Source organism: Lactuca virosa, chromosome 5 (assembly GCF_052849685.1).
Source record: "Lactuca virosa cultivar CGN04683 chromosome 5, Lactuca_virosa_CGN04683_v6, whole genome shotgun sequence".
Classification (NCBI taxonomy): domain Eukaryota; kingdom Viridiplantae; phylum Streptophyta; class Magnoliopsida; order Asterales; family Asteraceae; genus Lactuca; species Lactuca virosa.
The window spans coordinates 117,700,386-117,719,873 of record NC_136430.1 but is presented as its reverse complement, the minus strand read 5'-3'; positions in this window follow the sequence as shown (position 1 = coordinate 117,719,873).

Here is a 19,488-nt window from a genome sequence, read left to right as displayed (position 1 = left end):
ATTTTGGCGTATAGTCGTTCTGAAATCCAGCAACTCAAGGCGACATACCTTTTCTAGGCACCTTTCACGTAAGTATTCTATCAATAGAGTAATTAAAAATAATACTTTTATTATTTAGGTTTTAAGCGAGAACCTAGTTGAAGTATAAGTCCTAGGTTATACTCGTAATTTCCTAAGAAAGTACTAGTTCACTATAATCAATATCTCTTATACCAATCTGCCACAACCCTGACCGACGACGGCTAAGGTCGAGTGGAGTGATGGAGGTTGATGAGAGTAGAGACTTGGAGGCCATAAGGATGCTTAAATAGGGTCCAAACCCTAAAAATTAGGGTTTAGGATCCTGCGACGTATGCCCAGCGTCCGTGACCCACACCCGTTATTTACAAAATTGCCACTATGGGCCATTTTGCAACATTTCTCATACATAAAGGCTAAAATGCAATAGTCTTCATACTTGGGTTTAACATTTGGAATTACCTCAACATCAGGATGCTACAATTCTCTCCCATTGGAACTAGACCTCATCCTCAAAGTCAGCTGCTGCGAACAAATCAGGGTAATGCTCCCGCATCTCAGACACGGGTTCCTAAGTCCATTCGGAACCCTTCCGATACTGCCACTTCACCTTGACCAAGGACACCACCTTGTTGCGTAAGGCCTTCATCTTCCACTCCAAGATCACCACTAGTCTCTCCACATAATCTAGGCATTGATCAACCTGAATATCCTCCAGAGGAACAATCGCTGAATCATCAGCTACACACTTCTGAAGCTGTAAAACATGGAAGGTATTGTGGATTTGGCTGAGCTCCTTAGGAAAATCCAATCTGTACACTACCTTTCCAATCCTAGCTATCACCCGAAATCGCCCAATATACTTTGGCCCAAACTTGGCCCTCAGATCGATACTTGTCGGCATAACTCTTCTGTCGACTTTGAGCTGTCTGAAGTTGATGCCTAATATGTTGAATAAGCTTTGTTGTCCGAAGAACTACCTCAATCCTTCCCATTACTCTATAACAAACCTCTCCCCAACAAACTTGGGTAACAAATTTCCTCCCATAGAGAAGCTCGAAAGGTGGCGCACCGATATAGGAGTGATAGTTGTTGTTGTAAGAAAACTTATCTAAGGGAAGGTAGAGTCAGAGCAAGCGGGCAATTTAGACATTCGAGGATATGCTTCGGACATTTGTTTTGGACTTTGGTGGGACTTGGGATATGTATCTTCCATTAGTAGAATTTTCATATAACAACAGTTACCACGCCAGCATTGATCGGCCTCCTTTTGAGATGCTCTATGGGAGGAAATGCAAGACCCCGATTTGTTGGGGCGAGGTCAGTCAGCGGGTTATGGGGAGTAGCGATGTGGTACTCAAGGCCACTGAGTTAATCCAACATGTTTGGAGTACGCTTCAGATAGATTAGAGTCGAAAAAAAGTTATGCCGACAAACGTTGATCAGATCTAGAGTTTCATGTGGGGGATATGGTTCTCCAGAAGGTGTCACCATGGAAAGGTGTCATCCGATTTAGGAAGAAGGGCAAGTTGGGCCCCAGGTATAACAGTCTTTTCAGGGTTATGGCATGAGTAGGTCGTGTTGCATATCGTTTGGATCTCCCTTATGAGCTTAGTCGGATTCACAACACGTTCCATGTCTCTCAGCTACAGAGTGCTTAGTGGATGATTCCGCAGTGGTACCGTTGTAGGATATTCAGGTGGACGATCACTTGACTTATATTGAGAGACTAGTGGTGATTCTTGATCAGGAGACGAGAAGCTTAAGGAACAGGGTTGTTGGGTTGGCGAAGGTGCAATGGCAGCATAACAAGGGCTCGTAGTGGACTTGCGAGCCGGAATATGAGATAAGGGAGCACTAGTACTTAGGAAAGCTTCGTTTCCTATGATCCTTGCCATTGTATTAATTGCATCTTTCCTCTTTAGAATCATGGTTGTGTGGAATGGAGGACACACCATGTCCATTCCCTCATAATGGGAAGTTCTGGCAGAAGTCGTTCCTTTCCATTTAAGATTCGAATGTTTCCTCCTCTTTCCAAGAACATTCAGAAAGGCAATAACTAGAATTAGATAGGAAATCTAATATCTTTATAGTTTTGTCAGTTTAGAGAAGGTTTAAGAATTCCATTAATGTTTTTCTCTATACTATTTATATGATAAATCAAGATAAAATTATCATAAGAACTAATGTAGGATCCAAGCACAAGATCTATTGAAAGATTCTTGTCAAGGGTATTATTGACATTCTCGAGTTCGTCTATGTATCTCTCATTGATTACATACACAAATCTTTTTTTCAATTAGAATGCAATTAGGAACTTTTGAGATTTTCAAATCAACCTTGTATTGCCTTTTGGTGAAACATTTCACTCAATTGAGAATTCATTTCATATGTTCACATGTTCACAAAAATCATTTTTGAAACATCGAGAATATAGAATAATAATGCAAGAGACCCTTTTGATAAATCCACATGATTATGGGAATAACAACTTCTTGAAAGTTGATGCATTATTGATTTGAGGTAGATTCTCATCATGGAAATCTTTCCCAATATCAAAATCAAGGAAGATTCCATAGCAAATGAACTAACCCGATAGAGAACAAGGAGAAGCTAGAATTAGAATTTTTACAAGGAGGTAGGAGAGGATTTCCATCCAACATAAGAGAGAAAGTTTAAAGAAGTCAATTCAATACTTAACTATTCACCCAATTTTAAATTAAGGATAGGAATAAAAATACGATTCCTAATATGAAGAGGGATGTTGTAATCACATCATGAATCTATTTTAGGTAGGTAACTCATTTTCCCGATTTCAATCAAAATGAAACTCCTAGATCTTTTGAGATTCAATGAACAATCAATGGCACGTTAATCTTAGATTATGCTCTTCAATTTGTGACTGGGATGCCGAGGATCACAAAGAAGATATGAATAACTGTAACATTCCATTTGTTAAATAAATAAATAGATAAAAATTTACTAAAAGAATAGTAGCCCTAAATGCGGAATAATTTAGCAAGTCGTTGGTTTTGGGGGTTAAAAGTTCATAATTGAGAGTTTGGGGGTTAAAATGTAACTTCCAGATTAATTTGTAAAGATTTTGAAGGTTGAGGGTTGTTTAGTAAATTATGGGTTTAATTTGAAAAGGATTTCAGAAGTCATGGTATGTTTGGTAAATTATTAGGACTTAAATTGAAAGGACTTTGGAGTGATGGGGGTTGAATGGTAACTTAGGGATCTGTTTTGAAAAGTTTATGTGTGGGAGGGACCAGTTGTGTTAATATTCATATGATGTTTGGAAGCAAGGAGACCAGATTAAACCTGATACCTCCCTACCCAGTTAAAGATGTGTCTCAAGGAAAACCCTAACCCTAGCTCTCACAACAGCCGCCACCTTATATTCCCTAACCACCGGCCGCCACCCATGACATCTCCAGTCGGTCATCGCCGCCGCCTCCTAGCCATTGTCGAAGTTGCGAGCCACCAGCCAGGCCACCTCAGTTGCCGCCGACGGTTAAAGGATCAACGATACGGGTGTTGGACGTCGGGGCAGAAGAGGTTGAGGGGACGAACCACAACGTCACTACCATTGTTCCTCGCCAGAGACTATGTGCCTCCTCATCTCCGTCCTTTTCTATCGACGCGCTGTCGTCGCCGTAACTCCGAGAGGCTAAAGGATTTTCGCCGCTGCTCTGACTGCCGCTGCCACCTCGAGGGCAACCATGTCAGGTGTGTTCCTGTGATTTTACTTGTGTTAGTGTTAATGTGTTGCTGCTACAAGTCTAATGATTGTGTGTGTGTGTGTTTTTTTTGGCCGGAAATCCATCGCCACCACCATGAGGTGGTGGCTGCCACCGCTTCACCACCACCATCCGCCGTATGGTGGTGGCTGTGTGTGTTTGTAAAGGTGTTGAGAGTGTGTTTAGTAGAACGAGAGTTGTGTGTTTGTTTGGTGGATGGATGGAAGTAAAAACCACCACCACCACCATCGTGAGGTGGTGGCTGCCGTCGTGTGCCGCCGTCTGTCACAACTAGCATCTTAGGACTAGAAATTTCTATCCATGTACAACTAATTCCTTGGTGTAACCATGTAACTCTATGTGTAGTATAAGTAATTTCAATACAATACGGATTTATACATGCAAGAATTTTTATTTCTAGTCAGAACTCCCTCGTGTAAACTCAAAATATAACCCAATAAGTATATTCACTCAACTTTGGGCCTTAGCCCAAGTTTTCTCGGTCCAAACCCCTTAATGGACCAAAACTCTCTTATTGGGCCCTCTTAGGCCAAAAGCCCTAGTTAACCATGTTATTGGTCGAGAACCCTTATTTGGGCCATAGTTGGGCCGAAAACTCTTCTTCAACATAAGCATTGGGACATAAACCTCCTAATGGGCCATATTGGTCCATGAGGAATTATTTTAAGACTTATTTGGGAAAATACCCTTCATGGATCATTTATTGGGCCGAGAACAATTTATTTTGGGCCTTTAAAACCGAAAACCCTATTAGTCCTAGGGGTTCTCGGTTATACTTCAAACCCGAGCCCAACATTCCTTTCTTCTTCTCCACCCTAAATCCGATCGGCCCATTTAATATATAAAAAAAGAGAGAGAAATAGGTGGAATTTTGAGTGCCACCTCATATTTACACATCATATGTCTAGGTTATAAACTAACATGTATCTAGGGAAAGAAGTTTTGACCATCAAATATCAAGGCACAAGCCTGTTCCCTCTCCCCTCTCCTTATCTCGGCCAAGCACACACCACCATCATTCTCACTTCACTCTCATCTTTTCCAACTCTCATTCTATCATATTTCTCTCTCAAGAACTCAAGAAAACTTCCCATTTTTCTTCCTCAAAATCGTGGGTTGGGTGGTTTCCTCAAGAAGTCTTCATCAAGTATTGCACACTTGGTAAGTTCTTGTTTAACTCTATGGTTTAAATCCAAGTTTACACTAAAAATCACTCCTAATGCCATATTCTTTTCGTGTTTGTGCTCCTAGAACCCTCTTGGTTTTGAAAATCTTCCCAAAGGAACACTCTAGGCCGATAACTCACTCCATTCTTCCTCTTCAAAACCGATCAAGCCCAAGGTGAGTTTTATACCCCTATTTTCGAGTTTTTCTTTCTTTTGGGGGAGGATACAAGTCAAGGTCTTGTTAAATCTTTGTATAATTGCTTGTATTGTATGATTTACATGTTATGTGTGTGTTAAAATGTTGTGATATTATACTACAAGCTCCATAAAATTCGAGATTTATAAGTCTTGAAGTTGTTGGAATAAGTTGCCTTATGTAACTTCTCATGTTTGGTTAACAAGGTTAAGTATGTTAAAAAACTCACTATGAAACTAAAGAAAATATAAAAAGGGACCATATTCGACAATAGAGTGAAAAATGGGCCTTTAATCACATTTTCGGCATTAATGGGCCGAAATGGTCATTTTTTATATAAATGGGCCTTTTATGTCATTTTCGGTAATTTTGGACTAACATTTAATTTTTAGTAAAAATGAACCATTTATGATATTTTAAAAACAAGATGGGCCGCAAATGAAACATATAACAAGTTTGGGCCAAATATGACATTTTTACTTATGATGGGCCGAAAATGAACTATTTAGCAAACATGGGCCATTTTTGAACACTTTGATAAAAATGGGCCTTAAATGAGTATTTTAATAGAAATGGGCCGTTTTCAACAACTATGACAATATTGGGCCATTTTCGACCACTTATTGTAATTATGGGCCATTATTGACCTTTTGGGCCGCTTACGACATTTTGGATAACTATGGGCCTTAATTTATATTTTATATAAAGTGGGGACATTTTTGTCATTTTCAGTAATACTAAACCATCTTTGACAATATGATTTAAAAATGGGTTATCCTCGGCATACATGATCAAAAAGAAATATTTTGGCAACATACACAATTAACGTTATTTATAATATTAAAGAACGGGATCAACTATTAGCGTAAATTTCTATTAGGATTCTAGTGAGACGCACCTTCACCGTACCTATTTTGGCATACACCGAAAGCCCTGTAGTAGTTATAATCAGAGTCTCCTGGAGGGAGAGCGGGAATTTGTGTATAGATCTGTACGGGGTTGACACCCCACACCTGAGCTGTTCGCTACAGTTAGACAAGCCAGTCTAGGGTGACAAATGTCTTCCTCGAAACCGACGCCTTAGGAACGTCAATACGTGCACTCCGTCATATTAGTATGGTTATAACGACTCACTTAGAATATAACTATATTATTTAAAATTTTACGCGGGACACACCTTTGAATTATAACCAACTACAGGTTGAATACTTTAAACACAATTTCACCACGCAGGTCTTAGGGTTTTAAGACCACAACTTTTGTATAACATAAAATATAGGATTTTCTTGGAAAACATTTTCTTACAAGATCTCAACATGGATAAACAAGAACACACACACACGCAACTATACATGATTTGAAAACAAGAGTCATAAACTATTTTTACAGAAAATATTGGATTTTCTGGGGTTTTAACTATCACAAGCTTTTTATATAAAAAGTGCTTATGAACTCGCCAACATATTATATGTTGACGCTTTTCAAACAACTTGTATACTCTGGAGCTCGTTAAACAGGTTGGCAGCTAAGGAATTTGGATATTGTTGTATTCTGTTTTTCACCATACACTTGATATTCTTGGGATGTAATTTTGTGAACAAATACAATGATGTCAACTATGTATGTTGTTATATTTTGTGTATGGTGATGACGATGCATATGTTTCATTTATATACACTTGTCATGATATTACAAGATGAAGTCATTTCCCCCGGACGTTTCCGCCATTCCGGTTCGGGGATGTGACAGATTGGTATCAGAGCATTGTTTATAGTGAACTAGCATATCTAACCATACAAGATATGCAACTATAAATACACTGGGACTAAAACACTCTGAACAAAGATAAGAAACACTTCAAAATTTGTGGAGGAGTTGGACATCGCGATTAAACCCATGCAGTTATGTAATTGTATTTGTTGGGTTTTGAGCATTCTAACACTCCTAAGTTGTGCATGCAACCCTAAATACCTTCGATATATGTTTTCTCTATTATACATGCAAACTTGAACTTTCCAATGTATTGCCCTAACTAGCATACAAAACTTTGATACTTGGGTAATAAAACAAGTTAGAAAACATACCTTTTGTTATAATTGGAAGCCTTGGAACTTTAAGAAATTAGTTCCCCAAGTGTTGCACCTCAAATGGAATCACACAACACCCCCAACAATTGGAATAACTTGAGAGAAGAACACTTGCTTCACAAATCGGCTAGCCCTCACTTCTTGTCCCTTAAAAAGGGTGCCATTTCCTGAGCTATGAGGCTTCTTATATAGTGTGCACATTAGGGTTACACCATGTAACTCATGACTTTCCACATTCCTCATGATCCATGGGTTTTAACCTCCATGGAGTATCCATGGGTCACCACATGGGTTTAGCCCAACATGAAGAACTATGGATCAGAAGCCCACTTTATAAGAATGAATGATTTACAAAATCAATCCCCATTTATTTAATTAGTCTCTTTTGATCACAAAATTAATTCCAAACTAATTCTTGATCAGTACTAATTAAATAATATGATTTTATATTAATATATTAGAACTTATAATATATTAATAAATCATAAATATCATCTTCTCACAAAAGTCTATCCAAATTGTTCCGATTCCAAGCAACCCAAATGGACCATGCTACTCTCGGGTCAAGTACATACCAATAATAGTTATGGTCTTAGACACCTAATCCAACACTATCCCATTTGGAAAAGTCTAATAACTATTATTTCAAGCATGATTCCAACCTGACTAGAAATCGTAGTTCTTAAAAGCCACTGTCGAACTCTGACCTAGTCAATGACATGTCCATTAGATAAGGGATCATATATGATGGGTTTTGAGCATTCTAACACTCCTATGGTGTGCATGCAACCCTATATGCTTTGGATCTATGTTTTCTTTACTATACATGCAAATACACAAAATTCCAAAGCATCATCCTAACTTGCATATTATGGAGCAACTATACTACAATAGTTTAGTTAGATGACATACCTTTTGATGGAGCTTGAAGTCTTGAAACTTTAAGAGCTTAGTGCCCCAGGTGTTGCACCTCAAATGGTTCACACAACACCACCAACAATTGGAATAACTTGAGAAGAAGGTTACATTGGTTCACTCTTAGAAATCGGCTTTGCCCTCTTGTGTACACACTAGTGCAATTTCTTGAACCATGGGGTCCTTTATATAGTGTGGCTCATTTAGGGTTACACCATGTAACTCATGACTTTCCATTTCCTTCATGATCCATGGGTTTTAACCTCCATGGAGTATCCATGGGTTACCTCATGGGTTAAGCCCAACATGAAGGATAATGGATCACAAGCCCACATATATAAGAATGAATGATTTACATAATCAATCCCCATATATTAAATTAGTCTCTTTTGATCACAAAATTAATTCCAAATTAATTTTTGATCAATACTAATTAATTAATATGATTTCATATTAATATATTAGAACTTATAATATATATTAATATAAATCATAAATAACATTTTTCTCATTTTATCAATCCAATTGTTCCGATGACATGCAACCCAAATGGACCATGCTACTCTCGGGTCGAATACAGATCAATAATAGTTATGGGATTAGACATCTAATCCAACAGTCTCCCACTTGGATAAGTCTAAAACTATTATTGCGTATGAGTCCAAGATCCCGACTAGCAATCGTAGCTCTTAAAGCTGTTGTCGAACTCTGACCTAGTCAAATGATGTGTCCATTAAATAAGGGATCATATATTCCTCCATTCTAGATATTATATGGACTGAGACATGGATTATAATCATTCTCTCTGTCCATCCGTTTTTTCCCGATCTCAAATTTATGACGACTGACTAATTGAACAAATCAAATCAGTCCAGGCTTGGCCAAGCACTTAGGGTGTCATCACTAAATCATCGAGGGGCCCACAGATATCGCTTTTATCCCTCCAAGGGTAAAAGGAATGGATATACTTCGACCCAAATAATCGCTTTCACTTACTTATCAAATAACGCACAACAATATGTTTTATAACACCGAGTTACCGGAGCGTTTTCATATTATCAATGTACAACCGACTTGCAGTTACAACTCACATGTCTAAGTTTCAAGAATATAGGATATTATCGTCTCATTAATCACCCGTGATAAAATCCATGAAGTGAGTAGATGAGCGTGGGTTGAATCCAATACTCGAATCTCATTCTAGGAGCACTCATGAACACTGCATCCACTTTGTCCCAGACAAACTACAGACCCATTCATGATGGTCTTGCCTTAATACCTACTTCCAAAGTATGATCGACTGTGGATGGTTTGAATAACCTAGTTATTCAGGAAGTCAAAACATGCAAAGTGAAACACAAGAATAATACTAATCCTATATGGCCCCAATACTTGTGAGAGTAAATAAAACACCTTTTATTTAATCACCATATTGATTACTCATTATTCATTGTATAATGTTTCGAATAATCAACTTAATACTTGAATTAAAAATAATAGTTGTACCATGCTCCAAGCATGCACACTATGTTTTCTAAACAATAGTTATGCCATACTCCAAGTATGCACACTATGTTTGTCTATGATCATTACTTTGTGAAATAGATCAATTGAACATGATTCCAATGATGCTCATTTCACAATCCCAAATCCTTACCACAAATGTAAGAATACAAGATTATTTGCCATTTATTAAAATCTGTTAGATTCTAAACTTATATGCATTGATCCTCTTGCAATGACTATGCACAAAGTCACAAATACTTGTCAACAGACATTACAGAGTATTCCAATGGTGATCAAGTCCATGGAAACGAAGTCTCAAATTCAAAGTACATTCCTTTGAACATCCTTCTTTCATTAAGTTTTCTAATCTTACATAGATTTAATGAATAACTTCCACCTATGGAAACATTTCCACATTCCCATTTTGACTATCAATTCTGAACAAGAGTTGCCTCCTTTCAGAATATGTCAATATGGTCCTTTCCAAAAATTTACAGCATACTTCCAACTGTCCATGAGAAACCAATCTTTGGTAAACCTCAGATTTTCCTCGACAATTTCTTAATCATTTTAGTCATATCCAATTCTATACCTTTTCCCCTCTTAATGCCCTATGCATTTGGAAAATTTAGAAAGGATATTAAAGCACATGTAATCGATCCTATGCCCGAAGCATATGGGACACGATTCATGATGTCTCACATAAAGACATGATCCTAGACCAGTATTTTGCTACAATATTTTGTATTTGCCATGTTTTCATAATTCGACTATGAAGAGGGATACCGTAATCATAATCGAATTTTGAGCATGCAATATATGTAGAATTTTCTTATGTTGAACCAATCCAACATAAAATTCATATATATATATATATATATATATATATATATATATATATATATATATATATCCTTGACTAAAGATGATTAAAATCTCAATCTAAGCTTTTAGAATTGAAATGAAGTATAATTTCCTCTCCTTTAATTATAACAAACAATTTTTCAACCCCCGCAACTTCACGAATTGAAACCCTTTTGTTTTCTATAATTAACTTTGCTAACTTGCAATACTAAACATAATAATCATGCTCCTACTAACATGATAATTTTTAGCATAACACTTATGCTCCCACTAGCTTTGACAGGTATCCAAAAATCAGCTAGACTTCTAGAAATCAATACTTTATTGATTTTCTTTCCAAAGTTCAGATTTCTGATACGAGATGCTTTGATAAGACTTTATCAAAATCATACACCTTTCCTTAGATAGCTCACATGTGTTTCTAAACAATTTTAGAACTATGAAAAAGGGATGCCGTAATCATAGTCTCAATCGTTTAGACCTTTGCCATTTCTCACAAGTCCATGTTAGTGTGTCGGTTAACCACACACGCTCCACTAACGACTTTGAGAATGCAAATATCACAATTGCTATCTACTTAAAATCTATTTAGCGAAAGCGTTTCCTCACCATCATTTTCATGAATCGGAGAGAAACCTTATGACACTTAGATTTTATGGTATATGTGTTCCTATCCATGTGAATTTGTCATAACCATAATCACAAGACAAGGTTAGCGACAAATTCAAACTCATATGGAATGAACTTGTTCAATCTTAATTTCTTGCCACCTGCCAGCACAAGGGCCTACCATTTCTTCCAAGTTGTTATGCACACAATTAAGTACTCATAGAACTCACATACATAGTCAACTTTAACCGCAATGGGCACATAAACAAAAATTATGTCAACACGATAGGTTACAAACCTCAAGTCGTGTTCTACGGATAAACTACAGGTTTTATCCTTGATTAGTTCTTGAGACTTTCAAGACCTTTAAGACTCCCACTGTCCTTTTTACATATAAGACTCTCTTGCCAAGAACCATTCCTTGACAAACAAATATTCAAGAGATAGTGCGGATTCTTATCAAGACAAACACTTCATGCAATTGGTCACAGTTTGTCTTTGTCTTTTCCAACACATCATAACTTGCCAATTTCAAATGTACAAGAGTAAGAAACATTTTAATCTACATTTGACAAGTGTTATAAACCTTTCTTTATGTTACTCAAGGTTACAATTTTGGAGCATCACTCTAAGAATTGTTTTGGAACGAAGTATGACTCATCTTCTTAATTTTAACCATTCCAACAATTCATGATTCCTCTTCTTAGCCATAGGAATGCATTAAGATGTCCTTAGAGGATCAATTATGATATGATTTTACATAATCATTAAGATGATCATAAACACGATACTAAAGTACTCTCCCATCTTTTCGGATTTGAAAAACTATTATCTTTCTGCCTAATTTGATTCTTCTCATTCGTTCTGCCATACATTGAACCTTTTTCCAATGTTTTAGAGTTATACTTAAACTTTTAAGCATAACCATGTTTACTAAACATTATTAAATCATGACGAATAGTCTTATCGATCTTTGTAGTGGATCTTGACCAGCGCACACCCAGTGTACCCGATCCCCTAGTCTTTCACTTGACTCACATATACATGTGAACAAGGAATTAGTCTTAATTTTCCAAAGATGAAAATTCTCTTTCATCATACAATACAACTTTCATGATTCCAAGTTCCTGTCCAATTGAAACTTGGGTGATGAGAATCTTTACTTATTTGGTAAATTATTACACTACCACGAAGGAATCAAATTCATTCTCCAATATTGCTCTTAATGGAATCATATAAACAACAATTTCCCGTAAATGCCATTGTAAGGAAACTTAAAATAAATAAAATCAAAAAATTTTCTTTTATTTTAAAACTTGCTGAAAAACTTATCCTTACGATGTATTTACAAATGAAAACATGTTGTTATCTATTCCTAAGCAATTTATCATAACTCTTAAGCAGCAGCTCTTTTCCTTCGATTCTACAAAACATCAAAATGTGACATCATGTATTAAGAATCTCCAAATAGGAACTTAATTGAGTTAGATAGTGGACTTTACCTGAAGTAGACTCAAAGCCTTGTGGCTTTACTATCCTTATGATCTTTCAGGTAAATAGGGCAGCTTCACAACCAATGCCCCTTCTTTTGGGAAAGGAAATATTTGGATTCTTAGGAAATGATACACGAGACTGTCTCAGACTTAGTCTTTCTCTTTACCATTGGGTCAAATGACTTGACCATGGCCGACCCCTTTCCATTGGGAAGAGAAAGCTTTTCTGGACTTCTAATGTTACCATTTTTGATGTCTGTGGAAGTTTGGGAAGTTGATCTTCCAATCAAATTTGCTTTACCAGTGCTCCAAATCATTGCTGATTTAGCAACAACAAGCAAATAGGTAAGATCATTAAGGGTCATGTCATGGTTTGTCATACATCAGTCCTTAAGGAACTCACTATGTGACTTAGGAAGTGATTAAAGAACCTAGTCAACAACCAACTTCCTCAAGACTTTGACACCCCACTCTTTCGGCTTGTCAATATGTGACTTCATCTCCAAGATGTGAGCACACATAGACTTTACATCTTGCCAATAGGGCTTGAGTGACCTAGAACTTGTGGGTTAGGGAGAATTATTGGAGGAGGTGGAGGAACTGAAGTATGATTTTCTTGTCCCATTAATGCACAACAAAGGGATTAATCTTTCACCTTTGATTGCCATGTGGGATATCATATTCATTAGGAAAGCTTGTTCCAAGAGATTTGGGAAGATCATAGTTGTCTAATCTAGACATCTACAACGGGAGAAATTCAAGTTAGTTGATTTAAGTCCTTAATATAACACCTAATATGAAATATTAAGGCTAGGACCCAACACAATATTTTATAACTTGGAAGAGGGATGCCGTAATCCAAGCAATAAAATATCTGAAGGTAGGTAAATGACGATTTACCAATTTCCACCATGAAAAACGAACTTGTTCATTAAGTTTTAATTGGATTGAAACTCGTAGATCTTTTGAGATTCACTGAACTTTTTAATGGCATGTTTTAATCTTGATTGTGCCCTCTCAAGCTTGTGATTGGGATGTCGAGGATCCCAAACAAGGTGTGAATAACGATGCAAATTAGCTTGGTACACCCAATGTTACAACCACCTAATCAATGTGCCGATTAACCACACACGTTCCATTGATCTATGATTAACATCAAGCTACCCTTTGCCACGCACTGTCAGTCCCGATTAGTGTGCCGGTTAACCACACACGCTCCACTAACGGCTTAATAAGGTGAAAAGTGCAATTTCATGGGTTAGCACCATATTCACATTTTCCTAAAGTAACTAAGATTGGGAATTTATAAGTGTTTAGTTACTTTATATTTATCATTATACTTTTAATGAAGGGAGAATTAGAGTCCTATCCTACCCGTTCGGCTAACGACCCTCCACCAGCCAAGGAAGCGGTGGGTGAGAGTGGACAGCCATTAAACTGCCATTTTATAGGCAGTAACCTTATACCATCCTTATAGACTGGCTTTGTGAATGAGGCCTACTAGCAGTAAGATTGAATTTACTCTTATACATATATATAAATATTAAACCTATAATATTATAATAATATAAGGGTTGAATTTTAAACTATTTAAAATTCTAGAGTTTGGAACTAAATTTTTCAAAATGCAACTTTACAAATTCCAAAACTTGAAGGATAGTTTTGAACAATTCAAGAAACTTTTGGAATCCATAACATATGAGTTTAATATTGGTTTTAAATACTTTAATGAACAGACTCTTGAACATCCATAACTTGAGGACGAGTTATGGAGTCCAGAAAACTATTTATGAGAAAAGATTCTTCAATTATGTAACCTATAGCTTTAATGAAGATTTAACACAAAAAAACTTTTGGTTTTCCATAACTTGAGGACAAGTTATGGAATCCATTAAAAAACATTAAGATCATCAATTCAACTAACAAGCATGTCAAGAAAAACTATGATCTAGATTAAACTCATGTGAACAAGACAATTCAAATCAAACAATTTTCATGTAAATAGCCTAACCATTAAACTAATACAAAACATGAAACTTTTGATAATTATCTTTTGAATTGGATTAGAATGATCATTACCACATCAAAAACAGGTTTATAAGTTCAAAAACAGCTTAGGGTAATGATTCTAGTCTAATTCCAGCCTTAAAAGTCGAAAATCTGCACTCTGGGCCTCCTACTCGTCGAGTGTATGAACCTACTCGACGAGTAGGATGATTTGTTCATGGAATCGGCGAGTCCCCCAGTGGACTCGGCGAGTCCACAGTTCAAACAGGCAGAAAATCGATTTTTTCAGCAATTTGCATCAAGTATAAATGAAAACAAGCCTAGGCTCTGATACCACTGATGGGTTTTAAGCATTCTAACACTCCTATGGTGTGCATGAAACCCTATATGCTTTGGATCTATGTTTTCTCTATTATACATGCAAATATACAAAATTCCAACGCATCATCCTAACTTGCGTATTATGGAGCAACTATACTACAAAAGTCTAGTTAGCTGACATACCTTTTGATGGAGCTTGAAGTCTTGAACCTTTAAGAGGTTAGTGCCCCAAGTGTTGCACCTCAAATGGTTCACACAAAACCACCAACAATTGGAATAACTTGAGAAGAGGGTTTCTTTGGTTCACTCTTAAAAATCGGCTTTGCCCTCTTGTTTACACACTAGTGCAATTTCATGAACCATGGGGTCCTTTATATAGTGTGGTTCATTTAGGGTTACACCATGTAACTCATGACTTTCCATTTCCTTCATGATCCATGAGTTTTAACCTCCATGCAGTATCCATGGGTTACCTCATGGGTTAAGCCCAACATGAAGGACAATGGATCACAAGCCCACATATATAAGAATGAATGATTTACATAATCAATCCCCATATATTTAATTAGTCTCTTTTGATCACAAAATTAATTCCAAATTAATTCTTGATCAATACTAATTAAATAATATGATTTCATATTTATATATTAGAATTTATAATATATATTAATATAAATCATAAATAACCTTTTTCTCATTTTGTCTATCCAATTGTTCCAATGCCATGCAACCCAAATGGACCATGCTACTCTTGGGTCGAATACATACCAATAATAGTTATGGGCTTAGACATCTAATCCAACAATATATTCCTCCATTCTTGATATCATATGGACTGAGACATGGATTATAATCATTCACTTTGTCCATCTTTTGTTTCCCGATTTACGATTTATGACGAGCGACTAATTGAACAAATCAAATCAGTCCAGGCCTGATGTCATCACCAAATCATTGAGGGGCCCACAGATATCGCTTTTATCCACATGGGATAAAAGTAACGGATAAACTTCGACCCAAATGCTCGCTTGTACTTACTCATCGAATTACACACAACAATATGTTTTATAACATCCACGTTATTGGTGCGTTTACATATGTCAATGTACAACCGACTCGCAACTACAAAGCACATGTCTCCGTTTGAAGAATATAAGATATTATCGTCTCATGATCACTCGTGATAAAATCCATGAAGTGATTCAAATGAGCGTGGGTTGAATCAAATACTCGATTCTTGTTCCAGGAGTACTCATGAACACTACAGCCACCTTGTCCTAGACAAACTACAGACCCATTCATGACAGTCTTGCCTCAATACCTACTTCCAAAGTATGATCGACTGTGGATGGTTTGAATAACCTAGTTATTCGGGAAGTCAAAACATGCAAAGTGAAACACAAGAATAATACTAATCCTATATGGCCCAAAAACTTTTGAGTCATATTTGATTACTCATTATTCATTGTATAATGTTTCGAATAATAAACTTAATACTTGAATTAAAATAATAGTTATGCCATGCTCCAAGCATGCACACTATGTTTGTCTAAACAATAGTTATGTCATGCACCAAGCATGCACGCTATGTTTGACTAAGGTCCTTACTTTATGAAATAGATCAATTGAAAAACATTTCAATGATGCTCATTTCAAAAATCCAAATCCTTATTGCAAGTGTAAGAATTCCAAATTCTTGTCACTACTAGAAAGTGTTAGATTCTAAACCATCATGCAAAGTTTCTTTTGTAATGTCTAGGTGCCAAAAGTCATAGAGACTTGACCAATGATATTACAAAATATTCATATGGATATTGTTACAAGACAATTCCATGGAAATGAAGTCTCAAATTCAAAGTACATTCCTTTGAACATCCTTCTTGCATAAAATTTTCTAACTTTTTCATCTATTCTTCAACTCCCAATATGGAAACATTCCATATTTGTCATACGACAACTCATTATTAGTAGACTCTTGTCTATTCATAATAATGTCAATATGGTCCTTCCATTACTATACTTCCAACTATCCTTAAGCGACCAATCCTTGGCGAACCTTAGATTGTCCTTAAAAGTTGTTTAACCACTTTCGTCATATCCGGTTCTATTCCTTTTTCCCCCTAAACGCCCTAGGCATTCAGAAAATTAGAACACGAGAATATTATAGCATATGCAATCGATCTTATACTCGAAGCATATGGGATACAATTCATAATGTCTAACATAAAGACATGATAATTAATCAGTCTTTTGCTATAATATTTCTATTTGTCATGTTCTCAAAATTTTGATTAGGAAGAGGGATGCCGTAATCATAGTCAAATTTTTTGAGAATGCAATTAACATTTCCATATACAGAATTTCCTTATGTTGAACCATTCCAACATAACATTCATATATATATTTGACTAAATGTGATTAAAATCTCAATCTAAGCTTTTAGAATTTGAAATGAAGTATAAATTCCTCTCCCTTAATTATAGCAAAACAACTTTTCAACCCCTGCAACTTGCGAATTGAAACTTTTGTTTTCTATAATTAACATATTGCCAACTTGCAACACTTTCCATAATAATTATGCTCCCACTAGCCCAATAATTATTATTAGCATAACACTTATGCTCCCACTAGCTTTGACATGTACTCAGAAATCAGCTAGACTTCTAGAAATCAATACTAGTTGACGTTCATTACCAAAGTTCAGATTTCTGATACGAGATGCTTCGATAAGACTTTATCTAGGCTTCTCAAAATCATACACCTTTCCTTAGATAGCTCACATGTGTGTCTTAACAATTTTAGAACTTACAGCCATAAGTCTGAAATGTTTAGACGTTTTCCATTTCTCACAATTCGAATTATGAAGAGGAATGTCATAATCATAATCCAATTTGAGAATACAAATATCACAACTGCTATCTCCTTAAAATCTACTTACTGAAAGTGTTTCCTCACCATCATTTTCATGAATCGGAGAGAAACCTTATGACACTTAGATTTTATGGTGGATGTGTTCCTATCCATGTGAATTTATCATAACCATAATCACAAGAGAAGGTTAGTGACAAAACCAAACTCATATGGACTAAACTTGTTCAATCTTAAATTCTTGCCACTTGGTAGCACAAGGGTCTACCATTGCTTCTAGATTGTTATGCAACCAATTGAGAACTCTCAGAACTCACATGCATAGTCAACTTTAACTGGAATGGAAACAGAAACAAGAATATGTCAACACGATAGGTCACAAACATCAAGTCGTGTGCTAGTGTTTAACAAAAGGTTTATTCTTGATTAGTTTTTGAAACTTGTCAAGATCTTTAAGACTCCCACTGACCTCTTGACATATAAGATTCACTTTGTCAAGAAACATTCTTGACAAACAAATATTCAACAGTTAGTGCAGATTCTAATCAAGACTAACACTTCACACAATGGGACTTAGTTGGTCTTTGTTTTATCCAAAACATCACAACTTACCAATTTCAAATGTACAAGAGTATAAAAACTTTTACTCTACGTTTGATAAGTGTTTTAAGCCTTTCTTAAGATTATGTCACTCAAGGTTACAATCTTGGAGTATGACTTTAAGACTTGTTTTGGGAACGGATTATGACTCATCTTCTTGATTTAAACTATTTCAACAATTCATGATTCCTCTTCTTAGCCATACAAATGCACTAAGATATCGTTATAGGATCAATTGTGATATGGTTTTTCCATAAACATTAAGATGATCATAAAACACGATACTAAAGTACTCTCCCATCTTTTCAGATTGGAGAAACTTTTATCTTTCTGCCTAATTTGATATTCTCATTCGTTATGCCATACATTTAACCTTTTCCAATGTTTCAGAATTATACTTAAACTTGTAAGCATAACCATGTTTACTAAACTTTAGTAAATCATGACGAATAGTCTTATCGATCTTTGTGGTGGACCTTGACCAGCGCACACCCAGTGTACCCGATCCCCTAGTCCTTCACTTGACTCACATATACATGTGAACAAGGAATTAGTCTTAATTTACCAAAGATGAAAATTCTCATTCATCATACAATACAACTTGCATGATTCCAAGTTTTTGTCCAATTGAAACTTGGTTGATGAGAATCTTTCCTTATTTGGCAAATAATTCACACTTCCACAAACAAAAGAATCAAATTCATATTGCTAACATGGAAACATACAAACATCAATTTTTTCACAAATGCTATTGCAATGAGATATAATAAAAATAAAAACAAAATTTTATTTATTTATAAAATGCGGAAAAAAAAACTTTTCCTTACAATGCAATTACAAATGAAAACTATGTTATTACATATTTCCCAGCAATCTATCATAACTCCTAAGCAGCAGCTCAAAAATCCGATCTTCGAACCATGCAATTGAAATCCATATTCGCGATTAGATTCAGCATACTCTTCCTCTAAGCTTCATTCCCTTTGCATGATCCTATAAAACATCAAAATGCAACCTTGTCACATCATGTATTAAGAATCAACAATTAGGAACTTAATAGAGTTAGACAGTAGA